This window comes from Poromitra crassiceps (genome assembly GCF_964638095.1).
Source record: "Poromitra crassiceps genome assembly, chromosome: 2".
Taxonomy (NCBI): domain Eukaryota; kingdom Metazoa; phylum Chordata; class Actinopteri; order Beryciformes; family Melamphaidae; genus Poromitra; species Poromitra crassiceps.
The window spans coordinates 63,389,685-63,407,230 of record NC_139624.1 but is presented as its reverse complement, the minus strand read 5'-3'; the positions used below and the strand labels follow the sequence as shown (position 1 = coordinate 63,407,230).

Sequence of the window (17,546 nt, the reverse complement as noted above, 5' to 3'; positions counted from 1 at the left end):
CATCAATGGCGCCAACAGCTCATTGCTGGTCGGGAGCTCGCCTGGGGGCCGCACTGTCGGACAAGTCCACGTGCGTCTCGAGAGAGAACGTTACCTCCGCAGTCCCCCCAGCCTGCGAAAGGCGCACGGCAGGGGGGGGGGGGGGGGGGGGGGGTTACTTCGGTACAACAGCGCGTCAGTAGGCGGAGCTTGCGTAAGAAGTTCTCCCCCAGCATGCACAGCTTCTACGGAACTGTCCATGCGGCGGGGGGGCGTAGCCTCTCACGTCCCGCCCCCCCATCAGGGCACCGGATCGAAAGGTCCCGGGGCCCAGCAATATGCTCATGACTATATTTCAGGGATCATTTCTATAGTTTCTAACTTGAGAAATGTGTTTCTAAAAATGTTCAGTCTCGCTATCCACGATGATGAGACGGTGATACTTTTTTCTGAGCGCGAAGCGGGCAGAGAGACTTGATTCAGTTCATATGCTCTCTGCTTTTGATGACCGTTCACTGTCTCCTATGGGGACATTGAGGGAGAGAGTATGATCCGAGTGGTGGAACGGGTTCCGCTCCGTTGGCCACAAGAGACCATCTTGTCCAACAGGCTCGATGCCTGGGAGCATCTATGTTCCCCCGTCCCCATTACGGCGCACCCTCCAGAGGGGATACGCGCTACACTTTGCCCACCCACGTTCGACGGGACCCCCGATCTGGCCGTGGAGGAGGAGGCCATGGACGGCTCCATGCGTCCAAAATTGGACCTTCGGCGTCTCAAAAACAAGACGCTGAGGAAGTCCCGTCCCGAATGCTCTCTTCCCCGCCTGTTCAAGTTGAGACAGGGGGATTTCTTACTTCCAGGGATCTGGAAGGTGCGGTCTTCCATGTCCACATGGTCAGGAGACACAGGAAATACCTGAGGTTCTCCTTCCTGGGGAAGGCTTACGAGTTCTGTGGCTTGCCATTCGGCATGTCTTTGAGCCCGCGAACCCTCACGGTGTGCGTGGAGGCAGCCGTGGCTCCCCTCCGCGCGAGGGGGATCCGCGTCTTCCTATATCTCAACGTCGTTCTCTTAGCGGCCGACTCGAGGGTCGGTGCCGCGAAACATACCAAGGTGGTGACCGATCACCGGCAAACCTTAGGGTTTTTTTGGTGAACCGGCAGAAGAGTTGCCTCGTCCCAGCGCAGGCGGCGACCTTCCTGGGGCTCGAGCTATACTTCCTGCGAGCCTTTCGCCAGAGCGACAGGCTCGCACGGTTCGGACAGCAAGCCAAGGACGTTAGGTCTGTGCCCTCGGTGTCAGTGCATCAGTGCACAGTGATGTTGGGCCTGATGGCCTCAGCACTGCATGTGCTCCCGCTAGGGAGGCTACACATGCCCTCGTGGTCCAAATATGGTTCTCAGGCTTCGCCTGGACTCGGCCGGGGACCGTCATCGCAGGGTTCCTCTGACAGGTCAGGCCTGGCGGGCGATGGCTATATGGGCGGACCCCCGTTACCTCTCGAGAGGTACTTGGTGGGGCCCTGTCCCGCTCAGGATGGTGATTCGCACAGACGCCTCCCTCTGGGGAGGGGGTGCGATTTGCGGGCATTTTTCGGCGAACGGCCGGTGGGAGGCTCAGGAGCTTCGCCACATAAACGTGCTAGAGCTGAAGGCGATTCGCCGGGCTCTGCCTCAGGACAAGCCCACCATCAATGGCGCCATGGGCCCATCGTTGGTTGGGAGCTCTCTTGGGGACCGCACTGCCGGACAAGTCCGCGTGCGGCCAGACTCGAAAGAGAACGTTGCCTCCGCAGTCCCCCCGGCATGCGGAGGTAACACTTCCAGCGGCTCACACATGGGCACCATGTGCTGATTCGCTCGGACAATAGGGCAGTGATCGCCCACCTGAACAAACAGGGCGGTGTGCGGTCGGGGGCGCTGAACCATAGCGGGGATTCACCTGTGGGTGTATCCCCGTCTCCTTTCAGTGTCAGCGGTCTATCTGCCGGGACGGCGGAGTTACGACCGGCCTGCTGTCTCGAGGCAATCCCCGTTATACGGAGTGGTGCCTCCACCCTCGGGTGATGGAACAGGTTTGGGCCAGGGTTGGTCGCGCCTGCGTCGATCTCTCGCATCGCGGCGCGCGACACACTGCCCACTGTGGTTCTCGATCCAGGAGGACAGCCCCTGTTAGGTCATGACGCGCTAAAAGCGCACGCGTGGCCGAGGGAGGGGCTCTATGCGTTTCCCCCGACCCCCCCTGATCCGTCATGTGTTGGACAGGGTGAGGGAACAGCGCCTCCGGCTTGTTTTAGTCTGTTTGGCACAGGCAGACATGGTTTGCGGACCTGGTCTCCCTGGCGCAAGATCCGCCCTGGGCATTGCCGGTACGGGCCGATCTCCTATCCCAGGCGGAGGGGGAGGTGTTCCACCCCTCCCCAGGCAGGTGGAAGCTAGCGGTCTGGCTCCTGAACCGGACCAGTTGCTAGCCCAGGGTTTGCCTGATAATGTGGGATGCACTATGCAGCAAGTAAGGGCGTGGATCCAGTGAACTGCAGTGTGCGACCAGTTCTCCGTCTCCTTCAGAGCCTGCTTGACGCGGGTCAGTCCCCGCAGTCGTTTAAGGTGTACGTAGCCGCGATTCTGCTTGCCATAGGCGAATTGAAGGGAGCCCCGTGGGGGCGTACCCTTTGGTCTTGCACCTCATGAAGGGGGCGCGTAAACTGCGCCCGCCGTCGCGGTGCGTTTTTCCCCCCAAATCGGACCTGGTTACGGTGCTGGACGGGCTAACGGGTCATCCGAGTGAGAACGAGAGCTCTCACTACCCAGCCTTGCTGTGTCGATGCGTCACGGGGTGCGTCGGATCTCAGCGGGCTGGAAGAAATTAGAGTGATTTCCCTGGACTGGCAGGACGTGACGTAGTCACGTGGATCCGTGTCAGTCCCAGGGGGTACCACGCCACCTACGGGTGGGTGGTCAGGTTTTAATGAAAAGTAATTTTGGAGCAAAATAACAGTCTTCCATAGGGCTGCGTTGCAGCGTTTAAGGCACTAGTGAGAGCTCTCGTTCTCACTCGTAAAACCTGGGTTGTAGCACAACCCTAACGTTTTCCTTGGTGGCTGGCTTCCCGCTCTCTCTGTCAGAGCCATTAGTTCTCATCTGTATCAGTCAGCTCCATCTCCTCAGTCATCCATCAGATAACCAGCATAGAGCTGAAGTGTCACGGAGCAGAGTGTCGCCTCGCTGATGTCACAGAAATCCCTAACAAAATCACTCATTTTCAACAGGAATTTGCGTGGATTTGAGGTTCGCAGGACAGCCTGAAACGTGATTATAAGACAATTATCATTATTTGTTTTCTTTAGATTTGTTCTTATGACTTTTTGTGTTTCATTAGACAGCACCATGGAGAGTGACAAGAAACACGGGAGGGTGAGGCAATGAGGCATGTGGTAGCTTAGGTCCTGGGTTCAAACCGATAATGTCCCTTGGGCCCCTCACCCACCAGGACGTCCAGGAGGGAATATCTGTTTTTTTATCCCTTCTTTAACCGTCTAGTTGACTAACTACGCATTTATATGATTTGAAGGAGAAGCTGCTGGGTAAGAAGGGTCACTGTCACACATTTAAGATAGGGCTGGGCGATATGGCCTCTAAAGAATATCGCAATGTTTTTCGGCTATATCGCGATACACGATATATATCTCGATATTTTTGAAATCTCTCATAAATGCTCAATTTAACCCTTCAGCGTTCATACACATTTTGACCAATGGATTTCCATGACTTTTCCATAAGTTCTTAACCTGTATTTTATGCACACCTGGGGTAAAAAAGAAGAAGAAAGAAAGGGCAGATGTAGTGAGCAAAGATGGATGATTTAATATTCCATAGCTCTGACCTAAGCAAATCTGACATCACTATTGTGATATAATATGATTGTTTTAGTAAAGTGTATCACTCAATAGTCAATACAAAAAATAATGGCTTTTATAGAACCGAAAGCCTAGCTGCTTAGTCTGCAGATAAAACATAAAAGGCAATTTAGACTCTTATTGGCATGACGGCAACATATAAGCTGTCTGAATTTTGCATTGGGGCCAGTTCTATAGTGAGGCATGGAAAGCCTCACTATACGCCATACACTGTGTCGTCTCACTTTTGACTGAAAAATGATGCGTCTAGATTAAAGAAAAAACACTATAGTGCCTTTTAAACATGGAGTCTGGATCATGTCAGGCTAGAGAGAGCAGGATATTTTCAGGTTTTGCCTTTCTAAACATGAGGGGTCTTTGTTAAGAAACAACTGGATATGAGCCGTTTTTTCTGCCAGTGCCAGCGGTAGCATATATCGAAAACAAGAAATGTGATAGGAAACAGCTTTAGCGAATTTGTAACCAAACTCCATTCAAAAACATGCCGTTTTAACAGAGTCGGTTTTAACAGAGTTTAACAGAAAATGAGGCAGTCAAAATAGTGGTCGCACCGTCGTCAATCACTGTGGGTGATTTATTTTACAAGTGGCATTCAAGTCATATCTGACTAGTTTTAAATGTATTTCTCCCCACAAAAGTTTGATAGCCTATCAGTCAGTCAGCTTCTATCCTCTACGCAGTGTGGACGCACAGTCACACAACACTGCCTGCCTCAAATGGCTGCCTCACACAATAGAATTGGCTGCATCACGTTAGCGACAAATCTAGAGACTTCAAAAAACATGCCGTTTTAAGGGAGTCCATTCGACAACAAGGGGTGGCAATGTGCCAAAAATGAGCGCTTCGCCTTTGTTAGGCTACATAAAGCTGCCCAGTCAAAATAGTGGTCGGACTGTCGTCAATCACTGTGGGTGATTTATTTTACAACTGGCATTCAAGTCATATCTGACTAGTTTTCAATGTATTTCTCCACACAAAAGTTAGGCTTTTTCTGACATGGGAGCAAGCAAGCAGCGCAGCAGTAAGCATCCCTCCTGATGCACTGGACCTGGCTGCCTGCAGCTGAAGCGCGTTGGGATCACACGGCCAAACAATTCAAGCCGTTTCTGCAGCACTTGAGGAAACCGTGAGTTTGCTCGTTGATATAAGCGATTGCCCGAACGATTCATTAATTAATAAACTAGTGAACGTGAAGTGAAGTGAAGTGAGTCACACCCGCCCACTCAGACGGATCTGCGGATAATGACCTGCCAGAGTTAAACAACAGCTCCTTTTGCGCTAATCCGGATCTTACACCGGCGAGCGAGGTGAATAAGATACGGACTCGCGGGAGTGCGCGTAGGCCGGCTAATTGTTGTTTAACATGCAGGCCAACCGGCTAGGAGCAGGTTATAATACGGATTCCACCGCATGTTAAGAAGTGGCTTATGTGATGATATTGATTTTTATGTAAATGTGCGCATTCGTTTTCCTTATAGATTACGTTTAGATTATAGACTACGTTAGCTTCACGTTACCTTGCATGTAATGTTAGCGTTAGTTGCTTTTGGAGACACAAACCCTGGACGTTTCATTTTGAGTAATGCATGAGGTTCTCTATGGTTTACGCCAGCTCTGGGAGTATGAAGTGCTTTAAATGCGGGGATTTTGGTCACAATAAGCTTGTGGAGTGCTGCAACTAGGTAGCCACAACCAGCTAGCTAACGTTAGCCCCGTTAGCCCCCATCACAACAGCTAACGTTAAATCCGCTGCCTCCTCCCCACGTTTGGTTTAGCGTAACGCCAGCTCAGACTTTCCCCTAATCTCAGAAACCTTGCGGGACATGTATTGCAAATTGCAATAGTAGTTGTGTTGTTATAATTTGAAACAGTCAACAGCCACACTGGAGGCGGCCATGTTTCGCCTTGGTTGCTGGGGACGGGTGTGTGATGCGGTTTGACGCGTTTGACGTATCCATGTGATTCCCCCTCCCTTGAGTGTGACAGAGCTCTCCCTTGAGAGGGAGAGCTGGCAAGAGGAAACGTGAAGCGAGTCATGCCGGCGGCTTAAGTTATAAACAATGCGTGACAATTATACTCGAATGTTCGCGATATAGTCATTTCTACATCTCACGTGGCACAAGCCGCGATACATCGAGTATATTCGAGATATCGCCCAGCCCTAATTTAAGAGAGCCGCTTCTTGCTCTTGGACACTGAACAGCTCAACTGGGGTTTCAGTTCGATGATCAAAGGCACTTCAAATGTAGAGGGGAAAGGTACTATTACCCAGTCACTTTCCCAGCCCCGGTGTTCCAAGCCCTTTTGGGGATCTGCCACGGCCACAATCCCTCTTCTCTAGCCACCGCTGCCTCTTCTTGACTCATCAGCCGATGGTCTACTGTATGCTGGTAATCTTCCCTCTGTTGAGCGCTCTCATTGTCTTTTGTCACATTCCCAATGATATATGCGCTGGCTAGACTCGAGCATGGTGAAATATCCACTCAGACGTATCACTTTTTAAACTGCAGCGCTGCTGTTACCCGCTCACTCCCCTCTCGAAATGGTCTCATTATGTACGTTTTGGGAATCCTCAATGATGTGCTAGTTGGCGAGCACATCCAAACTGTCCCAGCAGTATATTTATATCAGATATTATCATATAGGTGAAGTTCAGGCTGGAAATTGAATCCTCTAAGTTTGGCAGTGGCGGCACCCCACTCTGTGATTTGCAGCGGTGCAGCCCGGCGGAGGAAATGGGTTTGCGGGGGACACAGTATATCGCCTCTCTTACTGTATTTCAAAGCTCCCGACCTCGCGGCGTCTTCAATCACCTCGCCCTTCATTTTGAGCTCTGAAATTTTCTTTGCTCTCCTCAGGCCCGATTACTCCCGGTAATGGCGGGCTGGAATCCAATCAGTGGCGATATTGTGTGAATTCCTGATATATAGGCTCCCTCACCAGTAGTTATCACACATACACCACCATCACCCCCCACCACCCCCACCCGCTACTCCTCCCTCAGGGGCAAGCACTTCCTCATTCCTCATTTAATCATGACTGGGAAAGGAAATTGTTTTTCTATTGCCCTCAAACTCATTTAGAGAAACTTTTGCCATTTTCTCTCTCCATTCCCCACTCTGCCCTCCCTCTCTCTCTCGGTATATATCCTCCCTTCCTTAAACTCCCACCCGCTCAACACTTAGAGGCCTAATGGCAAGACCTTCCTCTCGTTAATGTCCATCTTCCTCTGCGTCATGACAATTATACCACCCTCTATCTCTGCGTGCCTCGGTAATTTCATTTAGCCATTAGCACTATCCCGACTCCTCCTGTCTATGAGACGATCACCCTGTCCATTTCTCACTGGTCCCTCCACAGCCAAGCACCATTTGTGTGTCACCATGGGGATGCACACACACTCATTCACTCATTCTCTCGCACACACACACACACACACACACACACACACGCACGCACGCACGCACGCGCACGCACACGCACACACACACACACACACACACACACACACACAAATATAACACCAAAGAACAGTATTTTTAACACCACTTCTATTATATAAATAAATTAGATGTATTCTAAATGTGGGTGTGCTTGTTTGTATTTGTTGCATATGAGATCTGCATTGAAAATCCCATAATCAGTTGTATATGAATGAAAGATGGCACTTTAAACATTAATTAATGAGACCCCCCCGATGTGATGCATTAATTAATAAAGAAATAGACATTCATGAAGCTTCTTCATGCAGGCCATAATGCCCAATTGTGATTTTCTTTTGCTCAGATGTGATGTCATAGACCTTGTGACATCAGTGATGATGCCATAGGCAGAATTGTGATGTCATCAGTGATGTCATAAATCACTAATGATGCTTTTTTTTTTACAACAAAGATTGCAGAATATTTAGAAAACAAAGATGTAAAAACTTTACTGGGCTATGACTTCAGACAGAAGAGCCAAGCTACCAGCAAACATCATACAGTAATAGTTCAATTCCCCGCATCTCCACAAAGTCACAGCATCTCAAGCTAAAAACAATATCTGTAACAACAGAGTTCTGCCAGAAGAGTTGGATACTATAAAACATCTGATCAGAGAGGTCTGGCTTTAGTGCACATTTCAGAAAACTATATTACATTGCTGCGTAGCCTGCCGATAACAAATCTGACCATTCTTCCTGCGAATGTCACACAATGTTATGCTGGAACACCAAAGACACACGGCGGCTCTCACAACTGATGAAATGATGATCAAAGTTTTTCACAGCCCCCGTCATCACTCAATAGCTGTTTCTAAACATGCAGTGAACTCCTGCTCTTAACCACACCTTAGTCAAATGGGCTGCATGTTTAGAATCAATTCTCCATTTTGAGCGCACTCCTGCGACTGCGCAGCATACTGTATACCACCCAGGCCCTAGTCCAACCTCCGCATCGTGGGCACAGCGTCTCTAGTTTAGCAGGTCGCATTAAATCATTAAATTATCCGTCATTAACTCATTGAGTGCCAATGACGACTAAAGTCGTCAATTCAAATAGTAACGTAGAGTGCCAATGACGACTAAAGTCGTCAATTGCGTTTTTTGACGGTGGGACGTGGATCAAAGCCTGATGCATCTCCTGTAAAAATATGGGGGATGTTGAAGGTGTATAAGCTATTTTACGGACCCATTAGGTGGCGACAGTGCTCTCCAGATTAGAGAAAGGTGAGGAAAAAAACAGAGAAGAAGCCGTGGGCACACGGAAACCGATGCATGCTGTAACGTTAGCTGTGCCTGTGAACAGCAGCCAATCTGCTCCCACAATTGAGCCTTTCTGTCTGTTGCGATAGCCCCTCCACATGATTAGTTGCCAGAAAAGGAGCACCCGACACCAGCGTCTTTCTGAAAAGATAAATTATTCTCAGCTGGAAGCGCTGGGAGCCGGCGACAAAAACGGCGGGGCGCTGTGAAAATAGGCTGGGTGCAGCCAGCGCACTTTGAAACGTGCAGCGGAAAATTCAGAGCAGAGAGCCACCATAGACACTCCCACGGAGGAGGGGTTTGCAGTTGAGGGGGGTGGGGCACGCAGGGCACCATACAACACCGACCCAGACAGCAGGCTCGATGGACAGATTGGCAAACACAAGCTAGAATATCTGATGCCCACCAGCAGTAAATCAAGACCAGCAAGAAGGTGTAGGGTCTGCACACGCAGGGGCCAGCGCTGCTGGTTGCAGCTAAAAAATATTATTTTGCCATCAAAATTCCTTTGTTTTCGCTGTTTTATTGAAGGAAATTATTTTTGAGGTGTCACTACATCAGAAAATATTAGCTTCAGAGTCAGTGATGTGCTTGAAATGCTTCATTTCACAAAAGGCTCATTATCTCAGCTTCTAGTTTGAAACATCTGTTTTTGCTGAAACCAACCTATCTTCTACTGCTGATAACTAAAGAACGGAAAATTATATCAATAAACTTTTTTTTGCTGATGATACAAGAGAGTCTCATCGTTCTTTGGGCGTGTTCGGTGTTTACATAGTAATATCACACAATATTCTGTGGGTCTTGAGAAATCACTGAAAACGCTCTGAAAGGGCTGGCACTGGGAGCATCCGTTTTCCAAAAGTGGCTGGCACTCAATGAGTTAAATGTCCCCGTGCTATTTAATAATTTCATGAACGGATGTAGTAACATGGCCTGATTATTTGGAAGAGAGACAAATTGGTGAGTAAACAAGTAGCCTAAAAGTTGAATGGTTTATTTTCCTCCATCTGCCAGTTTGAAAATTTAACACAGAGATGCGCATTAGGCTATGTCTCAGCATCATCAGCATATAAATGGGAGCTAGGGCTGTCTGTCTGTCTGTCTGTCTGTCTGTCATAAATCCCACTGTGACATCATCAGTGATGTCATAAATCCCACTGTGACATCATCAGGCATGTCATAAATCCCACTGTGACATCATCAGTCATGTCATAAATCCCACTGATGACATCAGTGACGTCATAAATCTGACATCATCAGTGATGCTGGTCTTATTGACCACACAGCAGCTGAGCTGCGGGCAAGGCCGCGCGGCCGTGCTGCGAATGCAAGCTACAGGGCCAGCGAGCCTAGGAATTGAGGACGCGAGATCCTTAGTTGGGTAATAAGTGCCCGGTATTAACGTTCACGTATATTATTTAATCGTTCACGCATTTCAATGAATTAAACGAGCAAACTCACGAACAGCGTTTAGTTGGCTATAGGCCTATTCGCTTTGATCATCAGCCTGATGCAGCGGTGCAGATGATCAGATGAGAGAAGCCGCTCACACACTCCTCTCTCCACTGTCGTGTTATTGCCCAATGCCCACACACGTTCTCATCAAGGCAATGGCGAGGAAATATTGGCTCATATTTGTGTCCGCAAATGCAGATAGGAGCGTACATGTTGGGCTCTATCTTCCCCCTGGCCTAAAACGCTAATTTAAGGCCTGGCGCAGTGGGCGTGGTCAGGCGCATTCCCTAATTTGTCCTCGGCGCTAAAGCGGGCGTTAAACATTTTACCACGCCTTTTAAGCGTAGAATTATTCACAACTGTGGCCATTGGCGAACTGCAGTAAACAAATCACATTCTTCTCTTTCAAGCTCTGATTCCAGCGGAGCGATCCAGTCCGGTCAGAAAAGCCTGACCAAAGTGCTCCGAGCCCCCCCCCCCCCCCTCCCTCTCTGCCCACTTCCATCCCCGTCTGTCCATTATGCTCCTTAAACAAATATCACGGCAGTTTAAATACAGCAAGCATGTAAATACGCTACACTATAGACGGTTTTCACGGAATTGTCAGTCCTGCTCTGCTCCTTCTTCTTTTCTGTCCATAGCAAACAATGTAACAGGAAGTGAGCTGGGGTTCAATTTCAAATGTTTTTGTTGTCAAGTTAAAACCGTCTATAGCAAGATCAAAGTGAGAAGAATGTTCTAAAATGCATCGGCTAGAAAATCTGCTTATCCCAGAATCATTGCACCGTTTTCTCTCGCTGCCTTTTTCTTCTCCCCCTCTGCATGGCAGACAGGTATGAAGTAGGATGATGCAACAGCCTCTGAATGACAGGGGCTCAAAACTTTTTTCATCGGTCATTGTGCCTGCTTAGTGCCTACATATAAATTAGTGATGGTTCGGTCATTCTGTGGTGTAGCCTACATTTCAGATCTGATGTATGCAGTGCGCTATAGGGGCAGAAATTGACACACGAGAGAGAGGGAGAGGGAGTGAGAGAGAGAGGGGGGAGAGAGAGTGAGATAGCGGCAGAAAGAGTGATTGAATAAGGCAGTGGGTGCATTCTCGGGGCGGCGCACTGAATAACGCCTGGTTTTGAAAAGCGCTAACCGCAAAATTAACGCCAGTTGGGAAGATAGCGTTAGGCTGGTATTTAAGGCCGAAACGCCCATTCTGGCCTATTCTGGCACTGCGCAATGCCTCTTCAGCGTAAAGCGCATTTCGAGGCGTAAAAACATGATGCTATCTTCCCGAGTCAGGCGCAAAGCGTGTTTTTTTGCGTTTAACGCCAGTTTAGCGCCTAAGGCCAGGGGGAAGATAGAGCCCGTTGTCTGTGTTTATGCGTCCCAAGCTTGCCCAGAATGATGTGCCGAACAAATAGGCTATACAGTAGGCATATCCCCGCTGCAAAGTCAATCTCTGAGAATTGGAATAAAGATTGGCTGAGGTATATAAGACTAGAATACTAGAGGATTAAATGCATTTGAAACCTTTATTTAGATCCAGAGCAAAGAATTGTAGCCTATTCTGTAGGCTACTTTTCATGCGGTGTCCTGTGCCCCAAACCATGGAGCTTCTCCCTCATGTTTAGAAAGTGACTAAGTTTATCGAGTCATGTCTAGCAGGGTAACTCTGGGGGATAGTCTCTACGCTCTATGGTTATACTCCACATTTTATGTTTAGAAGAGGCTAATGTCAGCCTTGGTGGATGGACAGAAGCCACGGAGCATCGTTCTTCAACCTTTCTGTAAGACGATAACGGTCCTGTCTGTTTTTACACTCCAGCACTGTAGTCATTCTCCGTTCGCGTTGGGCTTCGTGTCGTCATCTTCTTCATCAGTGACACACAAAAAAACTTCCTCAAAGAAGGACCCTCTGAAAGCATATTCCTGAGCGTCTCATTTGACATCAAGTGGGGCGAACCCTCCACGCAATCTCCAAACCTTTTTGGGGACTGAAGTCTGGACACGGTCTACCACAGGCTGAAGTCAGAGCTGGCACAGTGGCACTTCCGCAGCTCCTCCAGGGTTCGCTCCTCCACCTGCTTCTCATACTCCTCAGTCAGCAGTCGACGGGGCTCTGGCTTCCAGGGAACAGATCATCTGAACTTGCACCACACAGTGAATGCGAGGGAAACTGGGTACTCCAAATTCTTGGCGAACAAAGCTGCCAGGATGATGGAAAATGCCATTTCCTGGATCTGAATCCCTGAATACATCAGCAGCAGGCCAAACAGCTGCAGTGTCCATGACAGGATGTTGATGGTCCTTTCTTCCACCAGAGGACCGTGATGGTAACATGCAACAAAGCTGACGAAGCCCACCACTGCTGTATAACCAAAAGCCAGTTGCCAGTGTTCCATCATAATCATCTGCAGGTTCCTGAAGACAAACTGGATGGCGTAAGCGGAGAAGGACCAGCCACCGACTAACAACAGATAGAAAGAGTTCTTTGGCAGAAAGCGTGCCAGAATGAAAATGAGGATGATGAGAGAGCCAATCATACCTGTGCTCATGCCAGCAGAGTAGTAGAACAGTTGACTCCTGCTGACTGAGTCTGCAAAGAGAAACAACAACACTCCACTGAGGAATACCATAAAGAGGTACATATCAAACTTGTGACTGGGCTTCACAATGTACTGAGTCTTGTTCTCAGCAGGGGCGACCTTGAAGCACGTCTTCTTGGTGAATAGGCCGATGCTGATAGTGGTTTCATTGTACTGCTCATGTATGAAGCCCTGGATCAGGTTCCAGATGAAGCGCTCCTGCTCCTGCGGCCTCTCCTCATCTTCCACAACTTCCACCTTGAGCTGTTTTGAACTCCACACTCGGACCTGAATTCGTGTCCAGGTTTGCCTCCAGCCAGGTGCAACAGGGTTGATGTAGCAGAAGTGTTTGGAGCCTGACTCTGCATAGTCCTTCTCATCCTGCATATTGATGACTTGCTTGGAACCTGTGGCTTGGCATGAGGGTTGAAGTAAAGAAAAAAGCAACACCAGCAAAACTGTTAATTTTATACTTTCAGTAATAAAGCAGCTTACGGTTTTCATACATCCTGCCATGATGATAGCACCTGGTCCCAACCCTAATGTTTCATCCCACCCTCCTGCCTTTTATCCCTCACTGAGGATGCCATACCCACTAATGATGTCGTAGACATTGTGACATCATCAGTGATGTCATAAGAAGTAAGATTGTAATTGCTCGAGTGACATCACTGATGACATCATCAATGATGATACCAATTGCCCATACAGGAACGAATGAGAGGAAGAAGGGAACAGAATGTAGAGAAACAGTGGATGGATAAATCCAGAAGGAAGCCGTAATGCAACATAAAGGATGCCAACTGCCATAAAACACCACAGAAGAAGTCCATGTACAGTCGAGTGCGGCGCACGCTACAAATGATCGCACGACCTAGAAATGAGCACGCAAAGCTAGAAATGAGCACACGACGTACGCGATATTTCTTGTGGAATTAGTGATGCCGAGATCTTGAGTTGCAGATCAGATGCATCAGCTGGGACAGAGGGACGGTGCCTCCTCAGCTGGGACAGAGGTAGTGGACGCCTCGTAACAATAAAGATGAGTACCGTAAATTCCGGACTATAAGGCGCACCGGTCTATAAGCCGCACCTTCAAAGTTGACTATTTTTTTCTTATATAAGCCGCACCGGACTATAAGCCGCGGGTGTTTTAATGGTATTTTTTGTTTTTTTTACAGTGCACACAGTGTCCGCGGTGTGGTGAAAAGAGGGCAAGAGAGGAAATTAAAACAGAAGTGGATTTATAGTTAGAAAGAGTGCTAAAGAAGAGAGAATTCCGTTTTTTATTTTTTTATTTTAGTTACTCACAGTACTATTGACCAGTCCAACTCAAAAGATATTCGGCAGTTTCACTTTGAGCTCTTGTTCCGCCGCTGTCCATCAATGGTTATGACGAGTCTCGCTGGGTACAGTACGCCAAAGCGATATCCATTGACTCGATGATGCTGTTGTATGTTGCGCGTTTCTGTTGCACCAACGCGGAGAGGTCCTGCCGGACGAAAAAGCGCGTACCCTCCCAGGTGAGGGGCTTCTTCCCCGCAGCCTGGAGGATGAGTTGACGGTCGGGCCAGCGGAGTAGGCAGATGAAGATGGCCCTCGGTGGCAGGCCGGGGTCTGGACGTGGCCGAGGCGCCCGGTGTGCCCTGTCCACCTCTGGTGGTTTCTCGCCTTCCTTGAGGTCCAGGATGTAACACAGGATTTTGCCACGAAAGCGTCCATGTCACCAATCTCAGCTCCCTCTTTTACATTGATCAGGCGAATGTTATTTCTTTTACTCCTGCTGATTAAGTCATCAACCTGCGTGTGCAGGGTTTCGATTTTGCATTTTATCCATTTTCGGACTCACTGTGTTGTTTTTGTCCTCCAGTGCGCTGATGCGCTTTTCCGCATTATAAACTCTGTTCACGGTTGCCTTAGTTTCTTTAGTGAGTGAGTGGATGGACTTCTGCACGTTTTCAAACTTGTTTTCAAGCTGCTCAAAACCTCTGAGCGATGTCGGACTTAATCGATAGTGTTTCACGGAGTAAAAGTTTAGCCCAAGCCGTGTATCTCCAGCCTCCAGCAGGTGAGTCATTTCCTCATTCATGGCGTGATTGCTTCGTCTTTTTCTTTCTGCTTACCTGTGTTGTGTTATGTTATGTTATGTTATGTTATGTTGTTAAAAGAGGGCAAGAGAGGAAATTAAAACAGAAGTGGATTTATAGTTAGAAAGAGTGCTAAAAAAAGAGAGATTTTTTTTTTTTTTTTTGAAAAAATCCATAGATAAGCCGCACCGTTATATAAGCCGCAGGGGCCAAAAAAGGCCAGAAAACGGGAAAAAAGCCGCGGCTTATAGTCCGGAATTTACGGTACTTCATTCAAAAATACTTAATCCAAAATGTAACAGCAGCCCCTGTACAGAAATACTGCAATGTTCTACCTTGGACAGAGCTGACAGCACAAAAAGATAAATTACTACCAATTTATTTCCAGATTTCTATTAGAAGGAACCATAATGAAATGCCCTGTTCTACACACAGGGACTTAAATAACACGGACTGAACAATAAAAAACCAACCCAAGGAAAGATGCAATAATACTCTAAACAACAGTGTTCACACCGCACACACACACACACACACACACACACACACACACACACACGCACGCACACAAGCAAATTGTCTGCCTGAAGGGATGTCACACTGTTAAATGTGTGCCTCTCTCTCAGCCAGATTCTACTTTTCCAGAACCAATTCCTCATGCTGTGAGATTGTCTTGTTACATTGAAATATTAATAAAACTCTGTGTGCTTGCTTAATTCTCTGCCCTCCATTGTTGCTTTTGTAAAGCAACATTGCTGCTCTACTAAAAATGCAAATCAAAATGGCAATTCCCATAGATACAGTCTATGGGATTCAATGACCACGCGTCTATGACGTCAACACCGCCTGAATGTATAAACACGAACATGGTGGAGCTTTCATTCTTAATAATTTATTGATATTAACATTTTTATTGAAAGAATGTTCAGTTTTTGAATGTAAGAAAATTCAGGGCTTAACGTTAAGGCTTGCCCACTTGTCTGAGACAAGTGGAAGAGAAATTTACTTGCCCCAAACAAGTTCAATGTTTCCGGTCACAGACTTTAATTGGGGGGGCCGCCCAGGTATATTAACGGCCACCCAAGTATATTTGGCGGCCCATTTTAGCATTTTTTTAATTCTGCTTTGTGAAACATGGCACCAAATTTATCAGAAGAACTGAGTGAATTGTGAAAAGTCTGTTTGAAGTTAATTTACATTTTAAATGGACGAGGCAAATAAAGTCTTCAGCTGTTTCCTACTGTCTGAGAAAAACCTCGCAATCTCGCAAACAAAATAAAGTAATTTATTGTAAAATTAAGGTAAATTTACTTGTCCAAAGGACAAGTGCCTCAAAAAGTTAATGTCGAGCCCTGAAAATGCACTGCTGAATTTATTGAATGTAATGCTAATTAACCTCAATCCTTATACAAATCTAAACTCTTCCTGCAGAAACAGATAAAAGTTCAGTTTATGAATGAAAAGCATCAGATTTGTATCACAATGTAGTGTGTAATCACAGTCTGACATTAATATATTTAGACAAAAGCAGGTTGTTTTACTCCACCTGGTTTAAATCTACACAACAATGAATGATGCAAATAGTCCCAGTATTATACACACTAGAAATACAGTGCGCTTTGCGTGCTCCTTTCTGGCATCCCTCACCCCCTGCGCGGGCTCAGGCGCTCAACTGGCAGTGCTGATTTCTACCATGCCTCATTGGTTTGCTCTCGATGTCTTGCATGCTCTGCGCAGATGGCTGCGCAGCCTCACCTGACCTCGGCCTCGCCATCTGGCATGCACGAAGAGCAATTGTGGGCGGCGCAAACCCCCACCTTAATATAGCAGTGAGACTATATTGAGTCGGACTAGCTAGTATCTGTCAACCCCTACTAGGCTACTGGCAGTGAGAAAACACTGTCAACGTGCTTTTGTAACTAACCTTAAATGCCGACCGGGTACAGCCATCGGCTCCTCGCAGCAGTAACGCTATATGAACATGTAACTGAAGTTGGCCGCAATGTACCTTCTGAATCCTGCCAAACTTCATTCATAGTGACGTTTTGTTTTGAAATTGGCCGCCAGCTAGCGATGAACCGGAATAACAAATACAATTGCGTCTAACGTGGAAGAGAGAAAAAGTGGGCGTGGTGAATAGGCTGAAGGTTGATTACTCAAAATGACAATGTAAGTATTTAGCTGCTTGCCCTCCAAGCTGCTGAGTGGGCCTACACCATGCCAGGAAAATGCACCCTACGTGCATTCATGACACAGTGCCATCCCTCATGTAGTCAGCTGTACCGCCCTATAAAGACAAAGAGCACTAGCTGTGTGGGTAGGGACTGTTGTTGTCTTCCAACTTCAATGTTACAAAAGACTCAAACTTGGCACAGATCGGACATATAGCAATTATGGGTAGGCTACAGTTATGTATTGGGGTAATGCTAGTTATATACATTATATATATATGCTCGTTTCCCACCCTGAGTGTGATGTACTGTAACAAAATTGCTGCAGTGGGAATAAGGTCAGTGGGGTTCTCAGAGAGGCCATTTACACCTGGCATTAACATGCGTTTTCTGCCATCAGATTGCAATCAGATTGTATTTTATCACTTCAGCCTGATTTCATTTACACCTGGCACTAACATGCGTTTTGGGTGAACAGATTGCAATCCGATTGCTCTCCAGCTCGAACGTCATCACGCGCGCGCCCCCTGAACGTGTGCATGCATGTTTGCATGCATGCACAGGGAAATAGAGGTTATTGTTAAGCTCAAATGCATGCACAGTGAA

General features: G+C 47.5%; 1 protein-coding gene and 1 pseudogene across 2 annotated transcripts in view; one reads left to right on the top strand and one right to left on the bottom strand.

Moving 5' to 3' along the window:
* Positions 1-17,546, top strand: part of kcnh2b (potassium voltage-gated channel, subfamily H (eag-related), member 2b) — a gene marked incomplete at both ends in the record, with an annotated part of 583,908 nt that overhangs the window by 250,970 nt on the left and 315,392 nt on the right. The gene's annotated exons all lie outside the window — the stretch shown is intronic.
* On the bottom strand, positions 11,931-13,069 carry LOC310791255 (nuclear envelope integral membrane protein 1 pseudogene; annotated as a pseudogene). Its single transcript has one exon. The product of its transcript is annotated as a nuclear envelope integral membrane protein 1 pseudogene (transcript).